Raw genomic sequence first — 25129 nt, forward strand, 5'->3', positions numbered from 1 at the left:
TAATGATAATGTCTACCACCTAAAGTTGTGTGTTCTGAGGATTAGGAGAGGTGATGCATCCTCAGAAGTACCTTGATAGTCTCCTTCAACAGAGAAGGCCCCTGTAGAAAGAAGACATGCTCCGTGGCCACCCAGCATCCAGACCAGGGTTGCAGATCCATTGATACCTTTTTTCCTAGAAGTAGTTTCCAAATCTCTGCCCCCTTCTCAACCGGCACAAGGTCTATTTTTCCTTCTGTGTCCTCTGCTCAGGCAAAAATTGGAACAATCTTTCTCATTTCATGGAATCTGTATTGGAAAAAAAAAAAAGAGCTCAACGTGTCTTATCTCTAGGATCACTGGTGTTTAGATTTGTGTTGGTTTTCCTATTTCTCTGTCTCTGTCTCTTGTCTCTCTCTCTCTCTCTCTCTCTCTCTGTACCTCTATAAGAACACTATCTTTTTTCTCTCCTCTTTTTTTACCTTCCCCATTTATATATTGAGCCTTTGCTTCTTTTTTCTACTTCTCTTTCCCTTACCACACCTTGCTTTACACATTGCTTTTCTCCATGTCTCATTCTTCCTTCCTATTCCTACATCTGTCAAGTAAGGAAAATTAACTGTATCATCCTGTTTCAATGTTTAGGAAAAAAAACACATTTAAAATTCCTAACATTGGGCAGCCCTAGTGGCTCAGTGGCTTAGTGCCACCTTCAGCTCAGGGCCTGATCCTGGAGACCCGGGATCGAGTCCCGCATTGGGCTCCCTGCATGGAGCCTGCTTCTCCCTTTGCCTGTGTCTCTGCCTCTGTGTGTGTGTGTGTGTGTGTGTGTGTGTGTGTTTGTGTGTCATGAATACATAAATAAAATCTTTAAAAAAAATAAAATTCCTAACATTGCCTGGATATAGTAGGCTCTTAATAAATAGGGGAGATGATCTTCATTTTCTTGTTCCTATGAATCTGTCCTCTACTTTTCTCTCCTGTTCCCTTACTGGGATAGCTTCTTGGCATCTGCCCTCTGCCTTCCACCCCCACCTTTGCTGTCAGGTTCATATCAGCACCTTCTTCACCCCCGCAGCTCAGTGAGGCAGCTGCCTTCATTCAAACCATTAACAGCCCTTTCTTGGCTTTTTATTGTTCCTTCTTCATTTGAGATGCACAATGGTAACTTGTTATGTTGTTAAGATGATTGACTATATATCACAAGAGAAAAGAGTCACATTTCGTGAACTTCAGAAATTTTCTCAATAAAGGCATATTTGCTCTATGTACATTTTAATTATCTTTGTCAAAGGATTATTTTAGATGCTAGAGGAAGAACTGCTTGGAAGTCATTAGGTAGAGCTCAGCTTACACCCAAAGTTCTCTCTAAGGTGCTGAAACGAACCCACACGGTGTCTTCACTTAATTCCCCAAGAGAGGGCGGACAGAAGATACTCATTCATGCACATGCTTGGCAGACACTGCTACGATAGCATCTCGTGTTGAACTTTTTGACTTATGTTACCTGGAATTCATACCTCACTCCTTATAATGTCATTTCTTGGGTCAGGAATTTTTAGTGATTTCTTTTTCCTTAACACAGCAAGTTCTTCAGCTCTGTCTTTGAGGCAGCAGGAAGTTCTCTGGCAAAGAGTATGGCTTCTGGAGCCATCCCCCCTCCATCACTAACTAGCTGTCTGGCCTTGGGCACATCACTTAATCTCTTTGTCCCCCTATAAAATGAGAATGAATGGGAATAATAACATATCCACCAGATAGGTTTTGTAAGTGTTAAATGATTTAATGTACGTAAAAATGCTTAGCAAAACCCCTGTCATATAATAAGTGCCACATAAGAGTTAGTCAACAAAATCTTTCAAATCCAAACACTATGAAAACAATTTGTCTCAGGGTGCCTGGGTGACTCAGTCCGTTCAGTATCTGCCATCGGCTCAGGTCATGATCCCAGAGTCATGGTATCAAGCCTGGAGTCAGACTCCCTGTTCAGTGGGGAGCCTGCCTCTCCCTCTCCCTCTGCTCCTCCCCCTAGCTTGCGCTCTCTTGCACTGTCTCTCTGTCAAATAAATAAATAAAATCTTTAAAAAAAAAGTTTGAATCTCCACTTCATGCAGAGAAGTAGAGCAAAATTCACTCTGAAGTGAGTAATAATGGCTTCTATGAATACCACTCGATGTCACACATTATGTTAGGTGCTGTACATGTGTACCTACCACATGAACATGGGATTTGTATAATTATTATTATTCTTGTGCTGCAGGTGAGGGTATAAGCTTACAGTGTTGCTTTGGATCACTCACCTCTTAGTATTTTATTAAGGAAGTTGTTGTTAAGAGCAAGTGAAAAATATAACAAAACTGTCTCATGCAAAGAAGTGGAGGATTTATTGCTCAGGTAACTAGAAAGTCCATAGGGGGAATTCCTAACTTTAGGCATAGACGAACCAGTGATTAAGTGATACTGTCTGGAATCCGTCTTTATTATCTCTTGGCTGTGTTTATTCTCTGTTGGTCTTACACTGAAATAGGCTCTCCCTACATGGTGGCAAAACAAGAAAAAACATACTTATGATCTTTTCAACTTTTGAAGCTCTTGTGAATTTTCCCTCTCCCTTCATGTGGTTATCCAAAGCTGGTTTTCTGTGCAGTTCTTTTCCTTGTTGCTGAACCTATTTTACTCTTGTGATTTCCATTTAATTCATTAATCTAATAATCATGGTTTGGGTCTCAATTTGTTTCCTGAAATCCGCAATACCTCTTTTATTCCATTCTGTTGTTTTATTACCACAACTCTGAGCTTTCATATTACTGAAATCTTGTTCCAATCAGCATCTTTTTCTGCAGCTTCAGGTACTCCTCATGCAATTCTCTGAGCTGTTTTCTTTCCAACAGGTTTCTTCACCAGTCTTTTGTGAGCTATATTGTATATTCCTCTATTACTTGTCTTTTAATTGCATTAGTAGATGTTCAGTGTTGCAGTGTATTTATAAGCTTCTTGTTCATACTAACAGTGGGTGCTCTTTTCACACCTTCTATTTGAAGTAAGAAAAAAAAGAGTGGATTTTCTCTGCCCTCTTTGGTCCTTTTCTGAAAGCTGCTTATCTTTCTGATAAGCAGGAACCTGAGTCTGAGCATTATTTACCTGCACTTTTATACACACATACATGCATCCAGATACACAGTCATACACATACACACATGTAAACATATTCACATTCTCATACACATACACATGCTCATACACATTACACACATGCAAATACTTATACACATATTCATGCACATACATACATATACACACTCATACACATATATATATATATACATTCTCATATACATGTTCATACACATGGACACATACATATACTGACACACATACAGATGTTCTACTTATACACATGTGTATGCATATACACATTCTCATACGCATACACACGTTTACTCACACATACACATGTGTATATACATACTCACACACATATATACTCATACATATATACACACTCATACATACACATGTACTCGCACACATACTCATACACATATATGTACATGTACTTGCGCACATACACGTACTCCGACTCATATACATACATAAGAAGAAAGTGAGATAGGGCAGAGAGAGGCTATAGCTATAGAAATTGCTAGATCACCAAGGCTTGCTCTCATTCTCTTCCCTCCCCCTCCTCCCACTCTCTCTCACTCTCCATCTCTATCTTTCCCTTCTCGTTAAATGCCTGAGATCTAGGTCTTCTTCCTTATTTGAAGGTGTATTTCAATGACTCGAGAAAATTAATTCACACTTTGAATATTATACCTAATTAGGTCTAGGGGGCTGAAAAAAAAAAAAGCAGAACTTAATGGTTTCACCTGTCTCAGCAAAAAGAATTTTCTGGTGAGTAGCCAAGATTGAAAGCTGTTCTATAACTTCTAATGGGCAGTTCCTCAGGCCAAATCTCCTTAAACCAAGAAGTATTGATAAGCATTTTCTTGACTCCCTCTGCTCCCCATGCCTACTACTATGCTGGAGATCGCAGGCTGGGTTAGAAGCTCTGTGGCACTTTGACAGAATATTCTGTTCCTTTTCTTCATTCTCATGTTGTAAGGATTTTAACATTAAGTGGGAGCCCTTCATTATATGGTTGCTGCTAGCAATTTTTTTTGTGGCTTTTACTATTTTATTAATTTCATGAGTATTAGGGGAATGTATGTTCAGCTTGAGCATATTACATTTGTCCAGAAGACCCATTAATTCTCTCATAAAAAAAGTTAGGAAATTAATGTTCTAAGACTTTGGGGTTGCTCTAAAATACCTGATAATTAAGTAACAGAGATAAAACTTAGAATCTATTCTTTTGATTCCAGTCCTAGTGAGCTTTTTCCTTTTGCTTACACTTTCTCAGTGGATATTTTTGACTTCCACTGGGAACAGAAACAGAGAAAATGGGCTTACATCACACCATGAGAAAGGGAAGCTTACCCAAGTGACAGAGCTACTTAGTATTCTTTTAAAAGATTTATTTATTTGTTTGAGAGAGAGAGTGTGTGTGTGAGTGGGAGGAGAGGGACAAAGGGAGAGAAACTCAAGCAGACTCTGCGCTTAGTGTGGAGCCTGACATGGGGCATGATCTAATGACCCTGAGATCATGACCTGAGCAGAAATTAAATCAGACATTTAACCAACTGAGCCACCCAGGCGCCCAAAGAGACACAGGACTCTTGCTTCTGTGGAGCTTCTGGTCTAATGAGGGAGACAGTAAACAAGAACACACATAGAGAGGGTACATTTCAATAAGTTCTACAAAGACAAGCATGTGATATGACAGAGAGTAGCAAAGGTCAAAAGGGGCAAGCAAGTCTTTGTGATCAAATAACTTCTACAGCTAAGCTTTGTCTCCACCCCCATCTCACACCTCACACATTCTTCTCTCTTGCCTCTGACATCTTACATGATGTAGACACAGAAGGTCTTCAAGGGGCTTGGGGATATTGTGAGATTTGATAGTTGAGAGAGGGCTGTTCATATGAAAAGGAGACAGAAATAATCCAAAGTCCTGAGGCAAGACAAAGGTTTGGGGATGTGGAAGATTGGTGGGGAGATCAGCATGGCTGAAGAATCGGGATAAAAAGGATGGATGGGAAGAGATGATGCCAGAGTGCAGGCCAGAGGTCTGATTGTGCAAGATGATTGACCAAAGGTTTGTTCAGTTGTCAAGTAGTCCTGTGGCTTCCTAAAGAAGACCTCTTGTGGGAGAGAATTTTAAAGGGGTGGGGGATTATAGGTGCTGGAAGTAGTGGCCCAGTGCTAAGTGACCAGTACAGTCTCTCTCAGGGTTCACCAACAAGCGAGGAGAGCTCCGTAGATTTGTATGCTGCAAAGAGCTCACAGCTGCAAGGTGCTAGACGAAGCCAAGACTCTGGCTTTTCTAATGATTGGAGATGCCTGCCCAATACTGTAATAGATTCCTCAGGCATTTTCCACTTTCTGTCTGAACATTGCCTAAGAATCTTCTTTTCATTTCCCCAGTTACATCTCGCTTGCCTGTGTCTTCCCACTTTGTAGGATGGATGTAAAGGTTAATTCCACATCTGTAACTTCAGGAAATGTTTTCTTCCAGGCTGCCAACATCTTTGACGATTTGTCTTGGCTGTTGTGCAATAGAATGTCACTTCACTCCACTCACCCTTTGAAAACACCCTATTTAAAGAAGGATGATTTGGGTTTAGAGTCAATAAAATCCAGTGGTAAGCAATTCTTCAGCATGTTTGGTCCTTAACAGATAGGCTGGGTGGTTGGAGAGCCATTTTTGATGACAGATATCCTCTTTCAGTGCAAGCCTGGGGAGATGCTCTGTGGACATACATGCATACATGCAAGAGACTTCAGGTGACTTAAAGACTTATCCAAATGAAAACCAAATCTGGACTATAAAGACTTCTTTTATAGCTCTCATGGGGCCCTCCGATAAGGCACTCCTGGAGACAATGCAGGCTACATCCCACAGGAGGGATGTTATTTTCTGTCTTTTTGGGGAAGTAAAATCAGCGTTTTGAGCCTCAATTTCCCATCTATAAAGTGGGACAAATGTTTCTACCACTCAGCGTTACTTGGAGGCTCAAGAGAAGTGAAGGGGACCAGTACACCTTGGCAGCCTCCCCTATCCTTCCTGCCATTCTTCTCCATTCTCCCCTCCTTTTTGTCTTCTTTATCAGACATCGGTATCTGATTTTATGATTTCAGCAGAGATTTTGGTGTAGATGTTAGAGCACAAATGCTGGAGCCAGACCATGTGGGTTTGGGCTCTGTTTCTGCCATTTTACTTGCTATGCATCCTTAGGCAGCTCGCTTATAGCTTTTATGTTTCCATTCCCCTTACCCTTTCCATTCCCTTACTCCTACCCTTTAGGTGATGGGAACAGGGTTGTTGTGACAATTCCATCAACCAATCCACACAGTGTTTGGGATAATGCCTGGGGTGTGGTTTGTGCCTTATAAGCATTATTATTAGTATTATTATTGTTATTATGTTATTCTCACTATATTTTCTCTCCAGTTTACCTTCTTGGAAGTCAAAGCTAGCACCAGAGGTATTTGTCAACTGGTTCCTCTCAGGGTGCAGAGCAAAGCTGTTGGCATAAGTGAGACCCTTGATTCATGCATTTGTCCACAGCCTGTATTTTGAGGTAGGGGCAATAAATTAATGTTGGTTAGATTTTTGCCTGCAGAGTGGTACACAACATAAATATGTTTTCATAGCCTCATCCTTCATAATAAAACCTTATTTCTCATAAGAGGAGTTAGAGTCAGAAACTGGTATATTAATAATATGAATGCTACACACTTAGAAAAATAATATTTTGAAAAAAGTGTTGGCTAATATGAGGTATACTGTTACATGGAAAGTTGAAGTGGGCTGTAGAATGGTCCCAATACAGGAGCATATAAACACATTGATAATAGATAAGAGGGGAAATGTATCAAATACCAACATTAGTTATTTCTCGATAGGAGCTTCACACACTGAAGATTGCCTAATTGCTTAGAGACTGAATCTAGGTCCTCAAGCAATGAAAAAAGCAGAGCCTGCCAGTGTCCTACGTCATGGAGAAATTTATTTTTTATTATATTTTCTTCAAAGTGCCACTGCATTAAAGCACAGTAACTCTACATATCAGATTCATTATGCAGGCAAAATATCTTTGGGGTGCTGTTCCAAAAATTTCAGAACTGAAGCCGCATAAATATGTGGATACGTATTTGAAAAATAGTTTTTCCCCACATATTTCCAATAAAATTGATTTTTCAAGAAATTTTACTCTTTTTACTTTTATGGCTTTCCACCTCCTTCATTCTGACTCATACTCCTAATAGTACAAAGAGTATCATTTAAGGAGCAAAACCTAACTTTACTAAAAATCTTAGAATGGAATAAATCCAGGCTGTACCTCTCTACCTTCTGTCATCTTGGAGCCACAAGTCAAAGATGGTATCCTCCATGAACACCTTCTTCACCAGGGCAAGCAGGATGTGTTTCTACTCCTGGGGCTTTAGGGCTGAAATCAACATATAAATCACAGTGGGGTTTGGGGCTTGGAAAAAGGAGGGCCTTGACTGGCTGATTTTTTAAAAAGATTTTATTTATTTATTCATGAGAGACACAGAGAGAGAGGCAGAGTCATAGGCAGAGGGAAAAGCAGGCTCCCCACAAGGAGCCTGATGCCAGACTTAATCCTAGGACCCTGGGATCACACCCTGAGCCAAAGGCAGATGCTGAACCGCTGAGCCACCCACATGCCCCAGCTGGTTGATTTTTAAGACAGTTCCTTCCAAATGGACTAGGAGTAGCTCTCTGTACTTTTATTTTTATTAGTTAAGTTTCAGAGTCCAATTCTATGCACGGTGGGTGTTATGTTCTAACCTTCTTTGGGGAAGACTGACTTATTAAGTATTAAGTGCAACCCAAGCCATCTCCCTTAACCAGGTGATATAATATTGTGATTAACAGCACAGCTGCTGGTTGTCAGACAGACTTGAGTTTGAAAACGAGCTCTGATACTCTCTGCATAATACAAGGATAATAACAACAGATTTACAGGGTGCTTGTGGGGATATTCCAAACCTCAAAATCAAATAAAGATGAAAGCTTTTCTATGAGAAATGATTCAATTTGCCCAGAAATACATTTTTAAAAATCACGCATACAATAGACACAAAGGGAAAATCTTTAAAAGATAGTAGAGGGCACACAATACTACATAAGCAAATGGAAAGCCATATTATTTCTATCACAAATTGTTAATTCTCTCTAAATTAACCTGTACATTCAATATGATTTGTTAAAATGTACCAACAGACTTTTCTTGAACCAAAGAAATTGATATTAAAGTATACTGAAGAAAACAAAAATATTCAAGACGACTTTTAAAAAGAAGGGTTTTGATGACAATATTATCAGATATACAGAAAGATTATAAAGCAACAGTAATTAAAGTAGTGTGGTTCCAGCACGTGAATAAAGACAGATCAATAGAGGAAAATAGAGAATATGAAAACTGAAGCAAATACAGAGATGAATTTAACGAATAATAAAGGAAATGCATAATAGTGAGAAAAAAGGTGAATTACTCAATAAATCTTATTGGGAAAATTACAAGGCATATGGAAAAATCTAGGTCCCTATTTCACTCCTTAAAATAAATACATTCTAGACAAAGCAAATATTTAACTTAAGAATAAATCAGATAATGGAATATTATTCTGTAATAAAAAGAAATGAACTAAATCTTACTCAGTGGTGCAGGACTATAAGCTCACTACCCAAGATCAGGAAAAAGATAAGGATGCATGCTCTCACCACTGTTACTCCAAATTGTACTAGAAGGTCTAGATAGAGAAATTAGGCAAGAAGAAGAAACAAGCATCTAATTTAGAAAAAAAAAAAGAAGAAAAACTACCTGTTCTTTTAATATTTAAATTCAATTTAGTTAACAAATAGTGTATTATTAGTTTCAGGGGTAGAATTCAGTGGTCCATCAGTTGCATATGGCATCCAGTGCTCATGACATCACCTGCCCTCTTGAATGCCCATCACCTAATTACCTCATCTCCCCCCAATTTCCCCTCCAGCAAACCCTGTTTGTTTCCTAGAGTCAAGAGTCTTTTGTGGTTTTCCTCCTCTCTGTTTTTAATCGCATCTTATTTTTCCTTCCCTTCCCTTATGTTCATCTATTTTGTTTCTTAAATTCTACATATGAGTGAAATCATATGGTATTTGTCTTTCTCTGACTGACTTATTTTGCTTAGCATAATACCCTCTAATTCCATCCACGTCAATGCAAGTGGCAAGATTGCATTCCTTTGGATGGCTGAGAAATATTCCATTGTGTATACAGACTACATCTTCTTTATCCATTCATCTGTTGATGGACATGGGTTCTTTCTATAGTTTGGCTATTGCTGCTATAAATATTGGGGTGCTTGTGCCCCTTTGAATCATTATTTTTGTATTCCTTGGATAAATACCTAGTAGTGCAATTGCTGGGTTGTAGGGTAAACTATCTCTATTCACAGATGACATGATCCTATATGTAGAAAAATCCAAGTACACACACACACACACACACACAAAACTACTAGAGTTAATACATGAATTGATAAAAAATTCAGGGTACAGTATCAACACCAAAAAGATCAGTATTGTTTCTATACATCAACCACAAATACTCAAAAAAGGAAATTGAGGAAACAATTCCAGCTATAAATGCATCAAGAATAAAAAACCTAAGAGTACGTTTAACCAAGGAAGTGAAAGACTTATATACTGAAAGTTCCAAAATGTTACTGGAAGAAATTAATGGAGGCAAAATAAAGGCAAAACTGTTCTTCAGAAAAGGAAAGATAAAGTATTGTGTGATCCTCTATATGAAGGAATCATGCCAGATATACTTATCTTCCACACACTAACCGTGATATGGCAAAAGAGTAGTAAGGTGAATACAAGTGAAAAGAGGAAGGGAGGCAATATTCAAGGAAGAGAAACTTAGAAAAACATGGGATGGGGATTCCAGTTCATCAGTTGGTGCCTCCGTGAGGGTTAAGGAGAGAGATTTGTGCCAAAGTCTGTGGTGTCCTCTGGCATTCTGGTTCTGACTAGGGGCACCATTTCACTTCCAATTTTTAGCTAAAGCTCAGATCAGGTCTGACTCAGATCTGCCTCTGTTGGACAGATGAATGGCCCTCAGTAGATCACACTGAATGTTCTGGAGAAGACAGGATCTGCCAGGGAATACTGGGGAATCAAAGTGGGTCAGGGCTTTTCCTCCTGCACACATGTGTCACTTCTTAGGGGTCGGGTGGGAGGGGCAGAGCCAATCTATTTTCAGAACGAGGGACAGCAGCCTTCTTGCCCAGCCTACCCTACACAGTGAACTAGGTCAAGAGAGGACCACAATTTGAGAGAACGGGGGAGGGAGGTGGAGAGGGGTGCCGGGAGGGCTTGCCACAAGCAGTAGGGAGACAGGGAGCTGCTAAGTCACCATGTGAGCGTGGGAGGTGCTTCTCAGGAAGAAAACAATATTTGCATCTATATTTGGGCAGTCATTGCAAGATAAAGGCACGGAGGTACCAAAATAACCTGTGATTGATTCTGGGAAAAAGAGGCAGCAGGTGGGGGGAAACTGCTCCTTTGAAGCAGACATCTGCAATAAAAAAGGAATTGGGGATTTTTTTTTTTTCCAAAATAGGTTGCTACCTGTCATGCTGCAGCTTTGTGGGGAAAAAAACAACAGAGAAAATCTCAATTCCAAAGGAAAATTGAATGATGTTCACTTAGCACTTTTTTTGTGTGTCAAATATACCAGGTCTTGTTGCCGAAAAATCATAACTTTAGTAGGTCTGTTAATCATAGTCATATCAGATGGCACCAGGTTGGGCACTGATATGTACCCAACCTGATGAGCATGCTTCTAGATGTTTCTTAGAAGCTAGGGTAACTTCTCTCAACCATTTGCCAATGTTTTCATGTGCAAAGAGTGAACAAGTCAGAGAGGATTGCTTTTTTTTTGTTTATTTTGTGTAAGTCTTATGTACCAGACACAATACTAGGTATTTTATGTAGTGGCATTTTGTACATTTTCAGCCACACTATGATGTAAATATCATTGTCTCATGTTACAAGTAAACTAAACCATGAATGAGATTTGTTCCAACTTACCTTCTCTAAATGCATGTCTGTCTTTAGAGTCAGTACCTGGACTCTGAAGGCAAAACATACCAGAGCCTTTGTTCTTCAATTATACAGTAAAAAGTGGCAAAGATCCTATATACATAGGATCCTTTACACATATCAGGCATTGGGATTTACATACAGGTACACCTGTACCCACATACCTACCCATGTGTAATGCATGTATATGCATTGAAATTGATTTCCTAATGATGAGCACACAGAGCTTCACAGAGAACACTGAACCCACCCACGCTCATACAGCCAGTAAGGAATTGAGCTGGGTTCACTTCCAGAATCAACTGATGCCAAAGTGTAGCTCCCAGAGATGATGGCTGAGTAGCTCAGACTCTGCCCATCATCTCTCCAGTGTCTCTTCATCCATTATTTTTGTTAGCAGAATCCCAGCAATGGACTAGCTTATCTCCTTTCTATTGGCACTCTCCCTTCCTTAGATCTCACAAGCCTGTTGCTTGTATCATTGCAAGTGTCTCTATTGAATATCCCAGACTCCAGTCATGCCCCTTCCAGTGCGGTCAGTTTCCCAGTTTATTCAAGTGTATCACAATCAGGGGACATGTTTTCATGATGACTGGAGAAAGTCCAGACTCTTGGACAGCCCTTCACAATGGAGCTCCATGCCTTCTTTATAGTCTTTCTCCTCTTCACATAAATAACATGCTCGTCGCAGCCTGACTGATCGGACCCTGTCCTCCAAATGCATCTTGAACTCTTAGATGTCTTGCCATTGACATATGCCAGATGTGCCCACCACCTTAATTCCCATCCAAGCCATCTTACTGTTTTTTAAGATACAGACCTCAGGGTGCCTTAAAGATTTTTTCTCTTTTTTCTGAACCCCAGCATGGATATGATGGATCCATGCTTGTTAGACACAGATCAGATTCACTCTGGCATTTTCATCCATTGATTGGTGAACCAATTGATTGATTAAATATGTAATAATTGGGTTTCACCTATGTTGTGAAAGATGAGACAGAAAAGTCCATTGTCTCAAGAGACCTGCAGAGAACTGCCCCTCTGGGCATTTTGTCTCTCCCCAGATCTTGCACATAAATTAGCTGGAATGTAAGACATTTGGGGATGGAAACTCTTTCTCTTTAACTAGACTATGACTTTTCCAGGTAAGATGTATATTACTATATATTAGTATGTTATATAATTATGTTATTAATAATTAATAATTATCACCCCTGGTATTTACTGATTTATACCTACATGCCACACCCTATACTTGATAAAGTGCCACACACTAATTCTGTCAAGCAATCCTTAGAGTAGCTCTGAATATCATCTGTTATTTTCCCCATTTTACAGCTGAGGAAAACAAAGCACAGAGAGTTTAAACAATTTGCCAGAAGCAAGATGTAAGCAGTGGACACAAGTTTCAGACTGAAGCAGCATGGACTCTATCATCCAGAACCTGAATGACGTCAGTGTTCTTACTCCCATATCATGGTACAGACCTAACACTCTGCCAGGCACACAAGGAATAGTTACAGAGGACTAAATTGCATTACAAAGCTTGGGTTCAATCACTAAATTTCTCACTCACTAGCTCTCAGTTTGCTTATCTGTAAAATGGGAATGATGATACTGTCATCCTGGAGTTGTTGGGAGGATGGAACATAAAAGACTTTAGAGCATTTAGAACAGCTCCTGCCAAAACTTTAGCATTTCTTTAGGAAACAATAAGAGTTATCACTATAGATGTTTAGGAAGTGTCTGTGAATGAAGGAACACCTAGCCCACTGTCCCATGAACAGTTTGAACTTAGAAGCAATAAATAAATCCCCACCCCAGTGGCCAGAACACTGCAGGGGGCTCAGTAATTGTTTATTGATGGAACAACTAACTGTCAAAAGCTGGGTGGGGAGGGAGCAGTGCCTGTGTGGAGACCCAGCATGAGTTTGCATCATGCTCTGAACATTGATCTGACTCCACAGGATGATAGATCCCCAGTCGGGAAGAATCCAATTTCAATATTGGAAATGGCACACACATCCTCTAATCCATCTCTCCTCTGCCCCGTAGCTCCAGACCTCAGACTATAGTCACCTCTATAACATAGCTAGCTCTATGTCGAGACTCCCCCTCTACTTTATCTGATGGCTTTCAAAGTTGCAATTACACCTCCTGAACAAGGAAGGTTATGAGATTAATTAAAGGATGCCAGCCCCAGGCTGACTTACAGGACTTCTGTCTGCTGAGGTGGAACAGTCCTGAAAGCATCTGGAGCTGGTGAGGTGAAAGGTCAACCAGACCATCCCTCTGCCTCCAAACAACTTGCACCTCTCCTTCCCAAGAGAGATATTACAGCGCTCTGACCTTGGAGGAATTGAGCCAGATATGCTTCATTCCATGCCTCACTGAAAGCAAAGCTGGGCATTCTCTTTGCCGGGGGTGGCTCTAAAACAGAAAGAGGTGAAATTTCCCTTAGAGATCTGAGTTCTTGGGGTGGGGCAGGGGCAGGAAACGGAGGGCAATGCCATCACATCATCATTTTCTAACCCATCTCTTCCCTTCCATGGTCCTCAGATTGCTTACAAATGTGAGGTCCTTAAGGGAAGGGACTCTGTTAATGGCTAGCTCAGTACCTCACACAACCCCTATGATAATGAGGAGATGGTATGTGGCTTGGTCCTAGGACCTCCAAATGCTCAGATTCCCAGCCAACTGCCTCCCATGCTATGAGACAAAAAAAAAATAGTCTTGGGGAAGAGACATCCCAAGCAAAATCATTCATTATATTGTTCAAAATGCAATGGTTCTCCGCTCTGGATATGTACCGCTGTCTCCGAAAATCTTCAGAAACAGAATTTCTGGGGATAGGGCAGATATTTCCATTGTTTTCATCCCAGTTGATTCTGAAGGTCAGTTAAGTTGAGAATCATTTTTAAAAATTTATTGAGCTATAATTGACATACAATATTGTATTAGTTTCAGGTGTACTGCATAGCGATTTGACAATTCTATAAATTATGCAATGCTCACCATGATAAGTATAGTCACCATCTGTCACCATACAACATTATTACCATATTATTGACTGTATTCCCTATGCTGTACTTTTCATCTCTGTGACTTACTGACTTTATAACTGAATGTTTGTATCCCTTAATCCCCTTCACCATTTTGCCCATCCTCCACTCTCTCCCCTCTGACAACCACAAGTTTGTTCTCTATTTACAATAACCAAGAGATATAGGCAACCTAAGTGCCCATTAATAGATGAATGGATAAAAAAAGATGTGAGATATATATATCTCATATATATATTATATATATAATATGCCAATAATATATATAGGCATATTATTCAGTCATAAAAAAAGAATAAGATCTTGCCATTTGTAACAACATGGATGAACCTAGAGGCTATTATGATAAATGAAATAAGTCTAACATAGAAAGACAAACATCAGATGATTTCATTTATATGTGGAATCTAAAAAGAACAATGAAACAAGTAAACAAAAACAACAAACAAAAACAATTATTTTTATCAGGATTTTGCTCCAAAAGCTACTGCAGACTTTCAGTGAAGTGGATACTGAAAGTAGATCCGAGCATCCTGCAGCCAGCTTAGTAAAAAACTAAGTTTATAGCCTTAAACAGGGTTAGGCAGCCACACAGTCTCCTTACCCAAGACCCATAGCCTATCACAGCCTATGATGGGGAAAGAGTGTTTCTTCATGAGGACTGGCTTTGAAAGGTTGGAGTTGCCTCTCTACAGAGAGGGGATATCTGTCATCAAGCAGAGGGAAGCATCAGGACAGTCTTGTCGTAATGACCACAAGGGAGATTAGAATTCTAAAGAGTCAAAAGAAGAGAAAAGGTCCTAAGAACACACTCAGCCTAAGGATGCAGAGCTTCAGCCTTCTCCCTGGTCACACCTTTTGTCCAGTCTTGTATCACAAGGGCTGGCCTTACTGAAATTTCTTAAAATACCTGTTGGGTGGGGACGCCTGAGTGGCTCAGTTGGTTGAGCCATGAACTCATGATCTCAGGGTCCTGGGATTCACCAAGATCCCATTGGGCTCCTCTCTCTCCCTCTCCTTTTGCCCCTCCCCCTGCTTATGTGCATGCTGTCTCTCTCTTTCTCTGTCTCTCAAATAAATCAATCTTGAAAAATACTTATTGGGCGGTTGAACAAATGAAAGTTTTGCAGGGAAGTGTATCTGTCTTCTGTCTCATTCATCCAACCCCTGTTCTGGCTTAGGGTTAATCTGAAAAGTCAAGTTAGTTTATGATGCTATCTAAGCAAAAAAAAAAAAATTCCCACTCTCTTATCTCAGGAGCTTTTGGGTTTCATAAGAAAAGGAAATGGATGAGGTTGGAAAAAACACAAATGGGTTGTTTGGACAGACCATTTCACTTTTGACCACACTTAGCAGATGGGCCACCTTGGATAAGTCACCCTACTTTGTTGTGTCTCAGTTTTACCATCTGCAGATCAGGGATGGTAGCATGGATCCCACAGGGCTATAGTAGTGTTGAATTTTTTTCAGTGACAGCACATGATAGAAACTCTACAAATGGCGGCTGTTAAGAGAGTGACTCTGCTGTTTTTCAAACTTTTGAATACAGAGGACGGTCTTGGCCAGTGTGCTTGGGCATATATGAAGCTTGGTTGCCCCAAGGCCTTTGGAGGGCTTTGGTGTCCGGAGAAGGTCTTCTTCAAAGTGGATGGACATGGTTGAAAGAAAACAAGAGCTAAAAAGACAGGATAGGTTTAAATTCCAACTATGCCACTTACCTGCCATATGACTTAGGTTATTCTGTTTCCCAATCTGTGGAAGTGAAGAGTCAAATTAGAGAACTTCTCATAGTTCATTCCAGAGTTTATGATCCTATCTCTGGATTTAGAGGGTTAACTGGCAGGCACATCAGGCAGTAAGCTCTGTGCTTAGCTGGGGCTAGGAGACCATAACTAGGGATTTTAAGCAAAGAGGAACTGCAGCAGAAGTTATACTGTGGCAATAAGATAAACTAGGGTGATATGGTTGCAGGTTAATTATTTTGAAGTCTGTTTTATAATCGTATTATAAACTTTGTGTCTTGTTTTAAAAGTAGAGAGGTAGGGATCAGGTTCCATAATGTGTAGAGCCCAAAGAAGAATCTGAGTAAGGGAAGATTCACAGGAAGGTGGAGGAGTTTTGAAAGGCTTGTGATCCAAACTGGAAATCAGATGGATGATGGAAAAAGCATCCCTGATCCAGCCAGAAAATTGGTGTCAGGCACAGTTCTGAACTGGAGGTATAGTGGTGTTGATGGCAGACCTTACAGTCACTAGCCTGTTATGGGCTTGCTAGAAAACTGTTGTGTGACCTTAAACAAGCCATGCATCATCTCTGAGGCTTGGATACCTTATGAGTAAAAAAAAGAAGGGGCTGAACTAAATCATTTAGATTTCATTGCTTTCAGTTCTCATAAAAGACATCACAATCAAAATAAAAAAGGAGAGAGGGACTTGTTATATAATGATAGCTTTGAATTTATTATGATTTATAGAAAGAGTAAATTCATCAAAATCCATGGCACTTGAAACATCCTTCCCAAAGTTTCATACAGGGTGGAGAAGCCTCATGCAAGAAGATCTCTCGGAATCTACCTGTGGGGTGTCCTACAGGGTGCATGGATCCTCCGAGGTATCTCATAGCTGCCATACAGGGGCATTAGGACAGAGTTGGCAAACAGGCAGGCCCTGGACTTAGACCAGCTGGCAGTTCTGGGACCTTGAGCAAGCTACTTAATTGCTTTTCTGTGCCTCATTGTTCTCATCTGTAAAATGAAATAGATCTGCAAAGCGTTTGGTATATAGCTCAATCGGTGTTAACTAATGTCATGCAGACACTAAACTCTCCCCTATATTCACTCAAAAAGGATTTACCCAGTACTTTTCATGAGTCAGACACTGAGCATATAGCAATGAACAAGACACTATTTATGTCTTCCTGAAGCTTATCCTCTGGTGGGGAAAGAGACAACAAACAAACAAACGAACAAAAGAACTGATAAATAAATCAGATAAACTCATATGGCCCAAGTAATGTGATAAACATAGAGTGCTATGGTCCAAGTCAGTAGTTTGAGAAGCTAAAGTTACAGCAAGTGACTTAAGGGGGCAACTTCATCTCCCCCAGTCCTGTCCCCAAACCAACCTTTTCCTCTCCTCTTCACTTATTTTCTCTGAACCACTCTCCTGCCATATATTCTTGTAGTGCTGGGTCAAGCAACCTTCAATTTATTGATTCAGGCGCTGAACTTGCAATCCATGTGGCTTTACTAGGATTGGAAATCAAAGTTTTAGACATTTTTTTTTTTTTTTTTGCTCTCTAATGTAGCCCTTACTCCTAGGACAGTGCCTGGCAGAGTAGGTACTCAGAAAATGTTCACTGAATGTGTGAGCCCCAAATCAGAGGCATGAATGATCTACCGTTTCTCCACACAGGTGGGAAAAATACTTGTTCAGCCTCCCCCAGTATGCCCACCGTAGAACCTGTATAAGAATTTACAGCCCTTGGCTTTCCAGGCAACTATTGTTTTCTGTGTGATTTACCCAAATTGGGAGAAAGCATTGATAGTCTGGGAAGCCAGGATCCCATGTTACCCCAATGTTTAGCTGTGAATTTGGGGAAGCCATATAACCACCGTAAACTGTTGTTTCCTCATCAGTAAAATAGGAAAGTTAATCCCGTCTTAGCAGGAATTAAGTCAGATGTTGAGTGTGAAAAAATGAATTGTAAATTCCTATCAAATGCATGGCATTGTTATTACTATGACAAATGGTTTAGTGGCCACAAGGTAAAACTGGATCCCTAAGCAAATGTTTGACAAGGATTATCCGGATAACCTCCTCCAGGAAGCCCCCAGTTCGCCTTCATGCCCACTTCTCCACCTTTGTCCTTAACTGAACACTGTAGGGACTTCTTGGGTATGAAAAGAACATTCTGTCCAAAGCTACAATATGACCGAAATTTGCCACAAATGAAAGAGCTGGAGTTTGAGGCATTTAGAAGCTCAGAATAAACAGACTAATTGAAGGAATGAAACATCCATTAGTCTAAATGAATATTTCTATAAAGCTGCATGTTAGACATTGATAAAAAGAAATGATTAAATGCAGAATTAACCAAGATTAATTATTTTAATCAAGAGATTAATCACGATTATATCTTTACATTAGTTTGCTCTGCTGATGTTTGCTCAGCAATCTGGGAGAAAATCTGTTCATTTATCACCTTCCTGTTTGAAAATCGGCCCATATTTTATACAATCTCTTATCCACCATCCCTAACATCTTTGTAAACAGAAGCTCCTAAACAGATAAGCAGCACTGGAGACGAGCATGCATGGGACCAAGGACACAGAGCTTCATGCCAGAGATCCAGATTCAAAGCTGAAAAAAAAAATTTTTTTAATATAGAAAATCTACAGCTGTTCCTCATTTTAGGTCAGTTGCCTAATCTGGTGATTTTTCCCGTCGAATAGCCCAAGACCCTTGAGGTTGGGCTTAGAGAGTTGGTGGTGGATTCCTGCTAAGGTTACAGGTGATGATTTTGTGTAGGTAACCACCTGAGGAAGCACTGCAAATATGTAGGAATGGAACAGGCAAGGACTCTAGATCTTAGAAGTTAAAGTAGCCTAGTGCATAGGGAATATGGTTGATGATAATATAATAATTTTGCAGGATTACTACCCTTATGGCAGTGAGCATTTTGTGATGTATAAATTGTTGAATCACTCTGTGCACACCTGAAACTATATAATATTATATGTCAACTATACTGTTAACAATAAAAAAGTAAAGTAGCCCAGTGTCAAATGAGATATTAAAAAATGGGAAAACAGATTTAGATGATGTAGATTTGCACTGTTGATCATTCCCTGCATGTTTAGCTCCAGCTTTTCACTGAATTTGCCAATGAGATCTAAAACTTGTTCCCTTGGGGCTCCATCTTCTCAGTAAAAGTTACCACCATTCACTCAGTGAGTAGTATCCTAAGAAACAGGATAGTTCTTAACATGACTTCCTGTATTACTTCCTCAGCTAATCAGAATATATATGAATAATTATGTATTTATAATATCCAGCTATATTCATTATATAAATAATTTGTATATGAACATGTATACATACATTATTATATATATAGACATATGCATTATATACTTATATATATATTTTAAATTGTCGAGTCTTGGGTAATAATTCATCCTTTTCAATCATAGCTTGCATTTCTCACTTGGATCATGATGGCTGGATTGGAAATGGGTACCAATCTCTTCTAAATTAAAATTGAGAAAATTACGTCACCTTAGACAACTCTTATATTTCTTCTCCCAATGGATATTTATTGAAAACTTATTCTACATCAGGCCTTGTACTTTCACTGGGCCATGCTCTTGATAGTTATCTTCTGTGACTGAGTTAACTCTCTCAGGTCTCATCATATTAAGTCCTATTGTTATCTGTATTTTGCCAAGGAGAAAACTGAGTATGGGAAATCTAAATAAGTGGAATGAGGTCTATAGGTCAATCTGAGGATAATTGAGATCTTAATAATAAGTCTTCTTATCCATAAACATGATACATTTCACTATTTATTTACTTCTTCCTTAATTTCTATTACCAACGTTTTAGTAACCAATGTTTTTCAGTGTACAAGATTTGCATTTATTTTGCCCTTTCTTTTTTTTTTTAAAGATTTTATTTATTTATTCATGAGAGACATACAGAGAGAGGCAAAGACACAGGCAGAGAAAGAAGCAGGCTCCGTGCAGGGAACCTGATGCAGAACTCGATCCCCGGACCCCAGCATCATGCCCTGGGCCAAAGGGAGGTGCTCAACCGCTGAGCCATCCAGGCGTCCCTATTTTGCCCTTTCTAATGCTAGTGTGAATGGTATTGTTTTCTTCATTTCCTTTTGGGACTGTTCTTTGCAAGTATAGAGAAATTATGATAGACTTTTGTATATTGGTCTTGCATCCTATGTCATTGCTAAACTTGTACATTAGTTCTAGAAGTTTGGTGTGTGTGTGTGTGTGTGTGTGTGTTTCCTACATTTTCTAATCAGATACCTTCTTCTTTTTTTTTTTTTTGTCTAATTGCATTTTCTAGGATCTCCAGTACAATATCAAATAACTATGATTAGAGCGGGTATCTACCTTTTAAATAACACAGGTGTCAAATAAGAAGTTACAAGGGAAATTATAAGTATTTTTAAATGAATTAATATAAAAATTCAACATATATAAATTTGTGATATGTCACATTCAAGAAAGCATTTAGCCTTTTATCAGTAAGTATGATGTTAGCTGTAGATTTTTCATAGGTGCTTCTTGCCAAGTTGAGATTATTCTATTTTCAGTTGACTGACAGTGTTTATCAGGAATGGATGGCTTTTGGTCAAATACCTTTTCTGCATTTATAGAATGATCTTTGTCTTTAGTTTGTTAACATAGTGAATTACAACTGATTGTCCTTTCAAAATTAAGCCAAACTTGCATTCTTGGAATAAGCACCCAAGAATACATAATGATCATTTTATAATTAAATAACATTCTTACTGAATATTGTTGGATTCAACATACTAGAGTTTTGTTTAAAAAATTTATGAGGGAAGTCATCTGTAGTAATTTTTTAAAATATTTTTTGTTTGGATATCATGGTAATGCTTTCCTCACAGAATGAGGTGGAAAGTATTCCCTCATTTTCAATTTTCTTGAAATGTTTATATACAATTGATACTATTTCTTCTTTAAATATTTGGTAAAATTCATCTGAGAAATAATCTGGACTTGGAGTTTTCTTTGTGGAATGGTTTTTAACTAAAAATTCAATGTATTATAAGAAGCATAGGGCTATCTTCATATTAGCTATTTTTTTCTTCAATGTGATTTGGAAGTTTTGGTCATTTGAGGAATTTGTCTATTTCGTTTAAGCTCTCAAATTGATTGGCACAAAGTTGTTCATAATATTCCCTTAATATTCTTTTAATATTTGTAGAATCTCTGATGATGGCATCTCTTTCATTCCTAATATTGATTATCTGTATTTCATTATTTTTCCTAGCCAGAGGTAATTATATTAGTCTTCTCAAAGAGCCAGATTTGTTTTATTGGTATACTCTATTCTTTATGTTTTCTCTTGCATTGTATTCTGCTCTTACTCTTTATCGTATCCTTTCTTCTTTGAATTTAATTGGCTCTTTCTTTATTCATTCTTCCAAGTGGAAGCTGAAGCCTTTGATTTGAGACTCTTTTTCCTAATTTGAACATTTAGTGCTATAAAATTTTCCCCTTACTTCTGCTTTAGTCATCTCACAAATTTTTATATATTGATTTTTCATTTTATTTCACTTCAAAGTACTTTGTAATTTCCCTTTTGATTTCATCTTTGGCACATGTCTTACTTAAAAGTATACTATTTAGCTTCCAAATACTTTGGGATTTTCTAAAAATCTTTTAGTTATAGGTTTCTTATTTAATTCCATTGTGTCCAGAAAACATGCTTTATATGATTTGAGTCCTTTTAAATTTATTGATATTTATTTTATGACCCAGAATGTGGCTTATTGTGATAAATATTTACAAGGGTATATTACAAGTGTCCTTGTAAAGAATGTCTGTTTTGCCATTGTTATATGGAATAGTCCATAAATATCAGTTAGGTCAAGTTTGTTGATATTATTATTTGAAACTTCTATATTCATCCCAATTTTCTCTCTAATTATTCTATCAATCATTGAGAGAAGGGTATTAAAATCTATGATTATAATTTTTACTTTGCCTGTTTCTACTTTCAGTTCTACTGGGTTTTGATTCATGTATTTTGAAGCTCTGTTATTAAGTTCATGAGGATTTGGATTATTATGTCCTTTCTATGAATTGCCTCTTTCATCACTGGGAAATGACCTTCTTCATTCATGGTAATATTCTTTGCTCTAAAATCTAGTTTGTTTGACATTAATATAACCACTCCAACTCTCTTTGGATTAGTATCCACATGGTGTATCTTTTTCCATTTTTTACTTTAACCTATTAAACCTTTATGTTTGAAATGTATTTCTGTAGGCAGATAACGCTTGGGTCTTGCCTTTGAAGTCTAATCTGGCAATCTTTTGCCTTTTAACTTAAGTATTTATACCATTAACATTTAATGTGATCATCGATATGATGTGGTCAATCATACTGCTGTTTTTTCTACTTACTCAATTTGTTCTTGTTCCCTTTTACCTCTTTATGTCCTCTGTTTGATTGATTTTTTATTCCATTTTATCTCCTTTGTTGACTTATTATCTACACCTGTTTGTTATTTTATTGGTTGTTTTAGTGTTATGAGATTCTGTATTTAAGTGACATTATGTGGTGAGAGGAGGACTTTGATTTGAACATATTACTCTTTCTATCTTCAAAGCTCATTTTTTGCTCCTAGTTTTGGGGAGTCTCATTAAGTTACTTAGCTGATTTTAGTAAAAGTTCTATAGGAGAGAGTCAAGAAGGAAAGAGACCTCATGTTGCAGAGATGGGTCTGAGATACATCAGAGGCCTTGACATTGGAGACGTTACACAGATCTAGATGGAAATAAATGACACATTTTGGAGCTCAGCTTTTTAAGTTTTTGTTACTATTTTTCAAAAAAAAAAACAACTTTAACCAGTTATTTATCCCTCCCTTAAATAATTTTATGATACAAATAATAAGTTTTTTTAGAGGATAAGGTAACCCAAAAGCTAATGGAAAAAAAAAATTCTAATGACTATTGTCAACATGTTTATGTATAGCTTTCCAGCCTTTCCCCTGCAAAAACAGACACATATTTATATGCAAACATAATAGCTAACATTTGAAGAATGCTCACTAATGCGGGTAATTTGTTTAGCATTTAGCATGGATGATTTTACTCTTATAAACTGGCATGGCACGTACTAGTACCATCTACATTTTATAGATGAGGAAACTGAATTGATATATATATAGAGAGATTAATAAATGTGTACAAGTTCTCTCAATTAGCATGTAATGACTTTGATATTTGAATCCAGACATTTCAACTCAAACTGTCACTCTTAACTACCATACTAAATTTCCTTTCAGATGCATGTATTTTTACAGAATTGAAATAACCTTTTCATATTTCATATATTCATTTATGTGTGTTTGCGTGTGTTTGTAAGTTTTCCATCTGGCATTTGCACTGTTATACCCATGAATCTTACTTAAGATTCTTCTAAGTAGGGGATCCCTGGGTGGCTCAGCGGTTTGGCGCCTGCCTTTGGCCCAGGGCGCGATCCTGGAGTCCCGGGATGGAGTCCCACGTCGGGCTCCTGGCATGGAGTGGGCTTCTTCCTCCTCTGTGTCTCTGCCTCTCTCTCTCTCTATGATAAATAAATAAATAAATCTAAAAAAAAAGATTCTTCTAAGTAATAGAATCGGCCTCATTGAAGATCCTTAATTCTCTCCTTCCCCCATCATCTTCTCCTGTATTTTTCCACCCGTTCTGTTGGGCATATTTTTTTTAAAGATTTATTTATTTATTTATTCATTTATTCATGATAGACACAGAGATTGAGAGAGAGGCAGAGACACACAGGAGGAGGGAGAAGCGGGCTCCATGCCGGGAGCCCGACGTGGGACTCGATCCCGGGACTCCAGGATTGCTCCCCGGGCCAAAGGCAGGCGCCAAACCGCTGGGCCACCCAGGGATTACCCCCCTGTTGGGCATATTTTAATGGGTTCATTTTCCATGGAGAGGCTATAAACAAGATTTAAGAATTTAGAGAACATGTTCCTAGCCCATAATCAGAGTAACCATTTCTTTTTCTTTTTAAAAAGATTTTATTTATTCATGAGAGTCACAGAGAGAGAGGCAGAGACATAGGCAGAGGGAGAGGCAGGCTCCTCGCAAGTAGCCTGATGTGGGACTCAATTCCGGGACTCCAGGATCACACTCTGAGCTGAAGGCAGCTGCTCAACCACTGAGCCACCCAGGCATCCTGAGAGTAAGGATTTCTGAGAAGTCCTAAGACCGGGTCTCTGTTTCTCCATGATCATGTTGCACTCGTGATGGAGAGTATGAGGACTCCTATTTAAAACAAAAGCTTTATTGACTTATGTAAATTTACAATTAATTTGCTTTCCAGAACCAACAGCTTTGCACACAGGGTATCTTCACAGTGTTGCACATCATACCAACATTGACACCTGCTGTTAAGCATTGAAACTGCAGCTCAGCTCTGTTAGCCTTGCAGTGATGACCACTATCATACTATCAGAATTCTCTACTTCTGCCTTTAAAGGCAGTCCCTGAGCTTTTAAGAACAGCAAAAGCTAGATAAATATCTCCAGTTCTCCTTTATTCAACTTTTGCTTGTATTAAGCAGCTCCTGACTTAAGAAGTATATGATGGATTCTATTATATTTGTGCCCTTCAAAATCTGAAGTCCCTCATTATCTCTCTAAGTTCATCTACATTCTGAAAATGTTCTTATCTTCTAAGCACCTTCCCTCCACATTCAAGTTTTGAGCTCCTACTTTGCATCTGACAGCTTGGAGCTTGGATTTGGGTCTCCTTATAGTGAGATTCAGCCTGAATATTTAAAGAAGTGACAGGCAATAAATTGGCAAAGGGTAAAGAATGGAAACTAGCATCTCTGGAAGCTGATTATACACAAGTCACTGTGCTAGAGGTTTGCACATGGTTTTTCATTCAATACTCACAACTATCCGAAATAAGGAACAATCATTACTCTTACTTAACAATGTTTTGTATCTAATTTCAAGTCAGAGGTTCACCTGGCTTAAAGAATTTCCTTATGGGCAGAGAGTTTATGAAATGGAGATTAGATGTGAAACTAGGTCTTTTCTCCAAAGCTCTTTGTGATATTTCTGAAAAAATA

Source organism: Nyctereutes procyonoides, unplaced genomic scaffold (genome assembly GCF_905146905.1).
Source record: "Nyctereutes procyonoides isolate TBG_1078 unplaced genomic scaffold, NYPRO_anot_genome, whole genome shotgun sequence".
Classification (NCBI taxonomy): Eukaryota; Metazoa; Chordata; class Mammalia; order Carnivora; family Canidae; genus Nyctereutes; species Nyctereutes procyonoides.